The following is a 9,666-nucleotide window of genomic DNA, read 5'->3' as shown; positions in this document are numbered from 1 at the left end:
TGATGTAAAGTTCGATGATTCATTAGTTGCGTATAACACCCAGTGCACCATGCAATATGTGCCCTCCTTACTACCCATCACGGAGAGTGAAGCATGGGAGACTATGGACTCTGAGAAACAAACTGAGGGCTTCAGAGGGGAGGGGGTGGGGGAATGGGATAGACTGGTGATGGGTAGTAAGGAGGGCACATATTGCATGGTGCACTGGGTGTTATACGCAACTAATGAATCATCGAACCTTGCATCAGAAACCAGGGATGTACTGTATGGTGACTAACATAATGTAATAAAAAAACATTAAAAAAAAAAGAATACAGTTAAGGTCAAACTTCCTATGTTACCTTTCAATAGTATAGCCATGGGCAGGTATCTTTTCTCTGTACCTCAGTGCAGTTCCCTTATTATAAAATGGAATAAAAGATAACCCCCCAAAAAAACAAAAAAACAAAACAAACAAAAAAACCCCAAAAGCTAAAAATGATTAAGCTCAGTGAGAAAGGTATGTCAAAAGCCAAGACAGGCTGAAAGCTAGGCCTCTTCTGCCAGTCAACCAAGTTGTAAATGCAAAGAAAGTGTTCTTAAAGGAATTATTCACATTCCAGTGAATACATGAATGATAAGAAAGAGAAACAGCCTTATTACTGATGTGGAGGAAGTTTTGGTGGTCTGGATAGAGGATCAAACCAGCCACAACATTCCCTTAAGCCAAAGCCTAATCCACAGCAAGGCCCTAACTCTCTTTAATTGTGGGAAGGCTGAGAGACGTGAGGAAGTTGCAAAAGAAAAGTTTGAAGTTAGCCGAGGTTGGTTCATGAGATTTAAGGGAAGAAGTAGTCTCCATAACACAAAGGTGTAAGGTGAAGCAGCAAAAGTGCTGGATGTAGAAGCTGGATGTAGCAAGGGAGTCACCTGCTCTCTGTGAAAGTAAGAGTCAACAGCAAACTTCATTGCCATCTTATTTTAAGAAATTATCACAGCCATCCCAGCCTTGAGCTTCCACCACCCCTATGGGTGAGGTAAGACCCTCCACCAGCAAAAAGATCAATTTGCTGAAAGCTCAGATGATGGTAAGCATTTTGTATCACAAAAGTATTTTTTAATTAAGGTATATACATTATTTTTTTAGATGCAATGTTATTGTATACTTAACAGGCTACGATATTGTGAAAACATAAGTTTTATATGCACTAGGAAACAAAAAAACTTCACTTGACCTGCTTCACTGTGATAGTTACTTCATCACAGTGGACTGGAACCAAACATGAAACATCTCTGAGGTATACTTGTAATTAGAAAGCCATTAAGTGTTGAGAATGTTACAAACGAACTGTTCTGACTTGCAAACATTTTCCAAGTTTGTCATTTGTCTTTTAATTTTATGTATTTTGGGATACACAAGCTCTCATAATTATTAATGTCCTTTATATATCTTCCCTTTTTTGGTGGGGGAGTGCCTCAAGTCTTTATCTTTTTTCTTTAACATTATCATTTTTTAAAATGAATGTTTTATTTTGCAAAAATTTTACATATACAGAAACTTACCTTACAAAAGTTCGGTAGAAGTATAACCTACATACCGTAAAATTCATCCACTGTAGGTGTAGAATTTACTGATGTTTAGTAAATTTACATAGTTGTGCAACTATCATGACAATTAATTGAGTTTTAGAGTATTTTCATTGCCCCAGAAAGATCCCTCATGCTCACATTCCCACCCTGAAGGCAACTGCTAATCTACTTTCTATCTCCATAGATTTGCTTTGCTGAATATTTCATACAAATGGAATTTTGTGGTCTTTGTGACTGGCTTCTTTCCTTAGCATAGTTTTTATTTTAATTCAACTTTTAAGTTTAATATTGTTATAGATTCACATGCAATTTTAAGGAATAAAACAGAGGGATCCTCTTGAACACTTTACCTAGCTCTCCCAATGGTACCATCTTGCAAAATATAATACATCACAGCCAGGATATTGACACTGACCCAGTCAAGATATAATAGTTCCATCACCACAAGGATCCCTCATATTGCCTTTTACAACCATACCCACCTTCTTCCCCCACTCCGTGTTGCTAACCTCTGGAAATCACTAATCTGTTCTCCATTTCCATAATTTTGTTATTTCAACTATGTCCTATAAATGGAATCACACAGCATATAATCTTTTGAGATTGACTTTTTAAATTTAGCACAATTTCCTTAAGATTCATCCAAGTTACTGTGTGTTATCAAGACTTTGTTGCTTTTTATTGGTCAGTATAATTCCATGGTATGTATGTACAGATCAACAGTACATCTGCTGAAAGACATTAGGGTTGTTTCTAATTTTGGAGTATTAAGAATAAAGATGCCATAAACATTAGTGTATAAGTTTCTGTGGGGACATAAAATTTTATTTCTCTGGGATAAATGTCCAAGAGTGCAATTTCTGGGTTGTATAGTTATTTTTTAAGAAACTGACAAATTATTTTCTGAAGTGGCTGTACAAGTTTACATTTCCAACACCACTGTATGAATGATCAAATTTCTCTGCATTTCCCCAGCATGTGGTATTATCACTATTTCTTTTTATTTTTTGAGAAAGAGAGTGTGTGCATGCATGCAAGGGAGGGGAGGGGAGGGGCAGAAGGAGGAGGAGAAAGAGAGAATCTTAAGCAGGCTCCACGCTCAGCATGGATCCTGTCTCAGGGCTCAATCTCACAACCCTGAGGTCATGACCTGAGCTGAAATCAAGAGTCCGATGCTTAACCGAATGAGCCACCCAGGCGCCCCATCACTATTTCTTATATTAGCCATTCTGATAGCTGTGTAATATCTCATTGTGGTTTTGAGTTTCCCTAATGGCTAATGCTATTGAACATCTTTTCATGTATTTATCTGCTATTGTATATCCTCTTCAGGGAAATGTTTGTTTATGTATTTTGCCTATTTTTTAATTGGGTTGCTTTTTGTTTGTTTGTTTGTTTTACTGTTGAGTTTTGAGAGCTCTTTATATACTGTAGATACCAGTCCTTTGCTGAATATGTGGTTTGCAAACATTCTCTTCCAGTCTGTAGTTTCTCTTTTCATCCTGTTCATGGGCTTTCTTTCAACTGGCAAAAGTTTTTTTTTTTTTTTAACAAATACATTTATTTTAAAATTTTACATAATCTTTGGGTAATTCAGAATTAGATTAGACATGTTTTAGAAGCTTCTGAGATTGAGGTCTCCAAACTAATATGAATAGCTTATGTAATTGCTGGAAGGACTGGGGGACCTCATGATATACGATGAAAAATGGTTACTGATGAAGACAGAACCCCTTATGGGCAGGGACTTTCCTGTAGCACTCAGTCATCATTTTTAAGTTATCTGTCACAAATATTAAACATGTCACCAGACCAACAGTAATACCTCTATCTTATTTGCATTTTACTAGTTTCCATATAGAAAGAACACAGAATTAAAAATTCTGTAGATTTAGAATCACACTTAATCTGATCCCTTATATTAATAATAACAATTAAAAGCTAGCATCTACCCATTGTAGTCTCTGTCCACACCAACACCTATCTCCTGTTGATGGAATGCCACCTTCCTCTCACTCAAGTGTTCGTGATTCAAAGATTGCAATGAGTGTGTCAATCAGGACATGAACCAAGCCAGATGGGTGCCTGGCTAGCTCAGTCAGTAGAGCATGTGACTCTTGATCTTGGGGTTGTGAGTTCGAGCCCTACATTGGGTATAGAGATTACTTAAAAAAAATAAGCCAGGAATTCATGGGCCCAGAGAGGTAGAAAAGACTCGCTCCACACAGCAGTAAGTTGCCCAAGTGCTCCACCCATTCCCAAGCAGAATCAGGCCTGAGTTGCAAGCAGGGATGAGGAGAAGGGGAGGGGCATGTTCTGCACCCTCCACTGCCTTGGATGGTTTCCTATATTCCAGGCAGGGTAGTTATTGTCTCCCAATAGAATAGTTAATTCCCTGAGGACAGCACCCCCTCTCTGGCCTCTCTCCTCCCCAGGTGTGAGCACAGAGCAGGTCCTTAATGAAGGAAGGAAGGAAGAAAACCACAACGTACTGAGCACCTGCTTTGTGCCAAGTACAGAACCAGGACAGATGTTTCATGTAACCTCACAACAGTCCTGAGGCAGGCTCATCACCCCCATTTTACAGATGAGGAAACAGTCTCAGGAGAATTTGCCCATGGTGACATAGCTAGTAAATAGGGGATCAACAATTTAAAAATCCAGGGCTTCTCCCTTCAGGGCTCCTTCTACTGCTTATATAAGCCACGGGTTTGGCAGCAAGTGAGCACTGCAGCTCCCAAATGGCTGGTCTGGAGCTCACACTTAAGAGGCCCTTGAGCACATGGTGTCAGGAGTCCAGAATCCTGGGTCTAGGAGGCCTGGCTCTACAGCATTACTTTGTGACTCTATGTGAGTCCTTTACCTTTTCCACATTGGGGGCTGTACTATTCCAATGTGGTTCTCCACTGGGGGAGGGGGTAGCAAAACTACCTGGAAGCATGTTTGCAGACCGTGGAGGCAAGGTCTGTCTGGAGACTCTGACATTGCTCCCTTGCTGGAGGGGTGGAGGGCATGGCAGTCTGATAAACGTTGTGAGAATCAGTTACGATCTCTACGGCTCTGACTTTTGAGAGTGACTAAATTCGAGGGAACCACACCCCTACTCCCTGAGAGACATTCCACACAAGGCCCATGAAGGTCAAAGAAATTATCAGGGCAGGATACTTTTAAAGTAGAAAATGCTTAAAATCAATTTGAGAGAGGGAAAAACTACTCCTTTCAAAGGGAAAAACAAGATGGCAGTCAGGAGGGGTAGGGTGGGCATTAACAGTGAAGCAGTGGACATGGTGGGCAAACCTAGCTGCAGGGTAGGTAGGATCAGGCTAGGGTGAGCCTGGACAAATCTGGATTTTGGCATCTGGCTTGCCTAGTGTCTGCCATGGTACTGTACCTGCTACCTTAGACATGACTAGGGGTTTCCTCAAAAAATAATTTGAGCCTTTAAGTTCAGGCAGACCTTAGAGAATAAATTCGGGTAACAAAGGCAGAAAGGAAAACACAATTCAAATGACTTAAATATCTGCTTGACATGTTTCTTCTCTTCCTCTAAAATTTCCTCCACAGCTGCAGCTCTGTGAAGCCCTCTCCAACCACAGACACAGCAAGTGTACGGCCCCTTCCAAGTGTGCTGGCCTCTCCACAACACCTCCCTCCCTCAACCCTATGCAATGAACACACTGAATCCTCCGTGTCTCTCTCCTACTGAACTATGAGGAACTGGAGGATGGTGCTCTTCTGTGCCTCTCATCTCCATATGGAGACAGCTATGGGTTCATCAAGACCCTTTGCTCATAAGCACCCAGGCTAAGAATCCACCAAACCAGCTAGACTAACAGGACACCACGTTTCCCAGGGGCATGGACCTTGGGGGCAACTTTGTTCTGGAGGAATTGAGCATGTTTCCTATGCCCTGTACACTTGCAGAGCCACCCTATACCTGGGCACAATCATAATTTGGGAGAATTTCTTTAACACATGAAATCACTGTCTAGGTGCAGATTTCAAGCAATAGAGAGTACTGGTTTTTGAGAATAACATTCCAGTGGGGGAAAACAGCCCAGCTTTGGCAGTCCTGGTGGGAAAGGTGGATCTTGCATTTACCTACGTGTGGAAAGAAAGCTAGGTGTGTGTACATGTGTGTGGCAGGAGGATTTGGGCTCACACACCTCTGCAACTACAGGGCAGGCTGGACCTGGCTGCTTGCTGCTGGGCTCCTGCAGCCTGGGACTCTTGCTGACAGAAAGCCCACAGTGCAAGCTGTGATTATTCAGGAATGTGACTGGCCCAGGCTTGGTGGAGAAGGGCGAGGGGACCTGACCAGGGAGCCCATGCTCAGCAGCGAATTCTCTTGAAGCCAGGCAGTGTAGTTTTGCCAAGCAGGTAAATGTCCTTGTCTGTGCCCTGGCTGAGGTGCTTCACCAGATTCTTCTCAAAGAGGAGTGGGTGGTAGGCACTCATCATGCAGGCACCGCTTGGATGGGAGGAACTCGTAAATATTCACCTGGTCACAAAGCATCATGATGATGATGCCAAGCATCCCGGATGATGGGGGATTTGGCTGACTCTCCTCTGTGGAGACTTCTTGAATGATGTCCCACAGCTCCCAAGGCATCTTAGGCTTGAGGATGTAAAAGGGCTGATCAGGATGCAGCTTGCAACAGCTCTTCTGGTTGTCAAAGAAGCTGTAGTCAGCTCTGGTTCCACTGTGGGATATCTGAATGGCAAACAGGTGTGTCCCGCACAATTAGGAATCCCTCACTGTACAAGCTGTCTTGAAGACATGCCCTGAAGAGGTGACCAATTGAGAGTTCATCAGGCGAATGGTAGTTTTTGTGCCCACATTTTGCTAGCAATTGGTTGGGGGCACCCCATTAAAACCCAGGACTGCATCATGATCATCTATTTCTTGTTCCATCTGGGAGGACTGCAGAAATTCTGATGATGAGATAATAGCACATCAGCCACATGGCCCAGCCTTCGTCCTCATGTTCTCCTTGGGCAGGAAACCCTCCCATTCGGAAATATTGAAGGGAAAATCTATGGCCTCTACTACGGATATGTTCACATGGTCCCAGAGGTGGCAGTGCAAGGCCTCTGCACTGAACTTGACCCTGGCCCTACCCCCTTGTAAGACACTTCATATTTCTTCATGTTCAGATAATTCCTCCAGATTTTTTACAGCCTGATGATAAGGTTTTCGGAAGAGCTGTCCTTGTTCCACACCTGGAAGGAGGCCTCTGGCTTGGCCTTGGCTGGGCCCCAGGGCCTGTTAAGGGCCTGGATGTTGAGGGCCTGGCTGCCCCTGTGGCGGTTCTGGGTGCTGCTTGAAGTCACAGACGGTTTCTCCAAACTTCTCAACATCTGGAATTCTCTGGTTTGCAATTTAAGGGAATCACAGTAACTCCATTTCTTCTTTTCCTTCCACATACAGATGACTACAAATAGGAAAAAGGCCAGCACACAGCAACTGAACTTTTTCTTCAAGTTGGTGTGAATTATAATGAAAGAGGCATTCAAGGCAGCCACTCTGTTCTGAGCAGGAAAACAAGACTGGTTTTTGGCTAAGCTCCCTGGGGCTACAGGCCCTTCAAATCCTCAGGAACCAGCACTATTCTCCACGGGAGGAATGTTTACTTTATTGGGCCTGGAGGCCAACATTCATTTATCTCAGGATGATCAAAAATCATCTTGATGTTCCCAAGGCCAAGGTCAGTGCCTGTAGCTCACCTCATGTGCCAAATAAGCAAATGTTTTCTTCTTGCAAAGAAGGTTCTCCTTAGCCCAGGAGTAGGGGCACACATCCAGCCTGGGATCACAGCATTCGTGGATGAGGAAGAGTTCAGCGCTGGGACAGAGGCTTGGCACGGGGGCTTGAGCACACTCAAGGAGACAAGTTCATTTTCAGCTGTGCTCCATGGCTACACTGTTTCTCTTTGCGCTGCTCGCTGCAGAGCTCTGCACAATTGGCTCTACCCTGCTCGCTGCATGCTTGACCATCTGGGCTGCAGATGCTCCTTGCAGGCAGCCAATCCCTTTGTTAGTATCAGGTGTCTTCCCAGGCTCGACCCTGTCACCCCACTCCCCTACCCCAGGTGTTGGGCAACTCTATGTCCTGCAGCCACAAGGGAGCCTGGTGCCAGGCACCAAGTCCTGGCAGGAGGGTCTGCTGCGGAGTGGGGGACCTGGGCTGAGGGGTGGATGGGATGGTGAAGGAGGGAAGAAAAGAACTCAATTGGCAAAAGTTTTGAGTTCTAAGGTGGTCTAATTTATTAATGTTTCCTTCTATGAATTGTGCTTTTGGTTACAAGTCTAAGAACATAAAATCTTTAAAAAATCAGTTAAGTGAATAAATGAGAAAAAATATATTTATGCAACTTTTTATATTTGCCTATACAATTACCTTTACAGGTGGTCATTATTTATCCACTTGGTGTCATTTCCTTTCAGTCCAAAGGACATCATTTAATTTTTTTCTGTTTTACATATTTATGTACTGTTTTTTAAATTCTAATTCCAGCATAGCTAATATAGTGTCAAATTAGTTTCAGGTGTACAATATAGTGATTTAACAATTCTACTTACTACTCATTGCTCATCAAGGTAAGTGTACTATTATTAATCCTCTTCACCTATTTCACCCATCCCCTCACCACCCTCCCCCCTCTGGTAACCGTCTGTTCCCTATAGTTAAGAGACTGTTTGGGGTTTGTTCCTTTTTGTTTTGTTTTTAAAATTCCATACATGAGTGAAATCGTATAGTATTGGTCTTTCTCTAAGTTATTTCATTTAGGATTATACTCTCTAGCTCCATCCAGGATGCTGCAAATGTCAAGACTTCTTTCCTTTTTTTCTGACAAAATAATACTTTATTGTATATAAATACCACACCTTTATCCATTCATCTATTGATGGACACTTGGGCTACTTCCCTAATCTGGCTATTGTAAATAATGCTGCAATAATCACTGTGGTGCATATATTACTTTGAATTAGTGTTTTGTATTCTTCAGGTCAATACCTAGTAGTGTGATTATTCGATCATATGGTAGTTCTATTTTTAATTTTTTGAATATTGTCCATACTGTCTTCCATAGTGGCCACACCAGTTTGCATGCCCACCAACAGTGCACGAGGGTTCCTTTTTCTCCACATCCTCTCTAAGACCTGTTGTTTCTTGTGTTTTTGATTTTAGCCATTCTGACAGGTGTGAGGTGTTATCTCATTGTAGCTAATCATCATTTTAGTATAAATTTATAATACATTTTGGTTTTTTTGTTTGTTTGAGCCAAGACTGCTCTTTTTTTGTAATCCCAAGCTATTCTTATTCATTTGTTTCTCCCAATAAACTTTAGAATTATTCTGTCAAGTGGACAAAAACTAGTTCTTATTTATCTTCACTTTTTCCATATCAGGATGGCACATGGTTAACTCAAATGTCCTATTACAGCTGATAACAAATCCATTGCTTCTTAACAGAATTATTTGTCAGAAAAGATTCAACTTTACCCATGAATCTAGACGTATGACCTTGTCCAATTTCACGTTCTGTTTCTGGAAAACTGTTGAGATTTGAATGAAACCTTGCTACAAATGACAGGGCCTTGTTACATGCCTCTCCACATTCAAAAGCACTGCACCCCACCCCCGGAAGCCTGACAGAGTTCCTTAACATCCTTTTCTCCTAGGTGGTGACTATTATATGTGTAAAGGTTATGCCTTCCTCAAACTATACCAACCTTTCTTGTAGACTCTCATCTCTCTAGGCCAATTGTCCAAGAGCTGCATCAACATTAACTTTTAGTCACAACTTCCCCAGCATTACTTTACTTCCATGAGAGGTACCTTATACCTATAGTTAGCAGAAGCTAGTACCCTACCTAGTACTAGACTCCTAGTACCCAATTAGGCCACGGTTCAACACTGCTACCCAGTCTTTACCTGACATTGCTGAGCAATGCAGTATTTAGGATAAGTTAATCTTCATTTAAAGGTGAATTTTAAATTTCCAACCAGATTTTATATTAATTTTTAAGATTGTATTTTTCTACCATTTTGTCTTTTAAAGAGTATACGAATTGGGAGTTGGAGAGACTTGGG

General features: G+C 42.0%; 1 protein-coding gene across 5 annotated transcripts in view; it reads right to left on the bottom strand.

Annotated features, from left to right (window-relative positions):
- FAM120C (family with sequence similarity 120C) overlaps window positions 1–9,666 on the bottom strand; it is a 140,278-nt gene that overhangs the window by 58,476 nt on the left and 72,136 nt on the right. The window lies entirely within an intron of this gene.

This window comes from Ursus maritimus, assembly GCF_017311325.1.
Source record: "Ursus maritimus isolate PB19 chromosome X unlocalized genomic scaffold, ASM1731132v1 scaffold_X1, whole genome shotgun sequence".
Lineage (NCBI taxonomy): Eukaryota > Metazoa > Chordata > Mammalia > Carnivora > Ursidae > Ursus > Ursus maritimus.
Note: the sequence above shows the minus strand (reverse complement) of the source record. Positions and strands in the feature narration are given on the sequence as shown.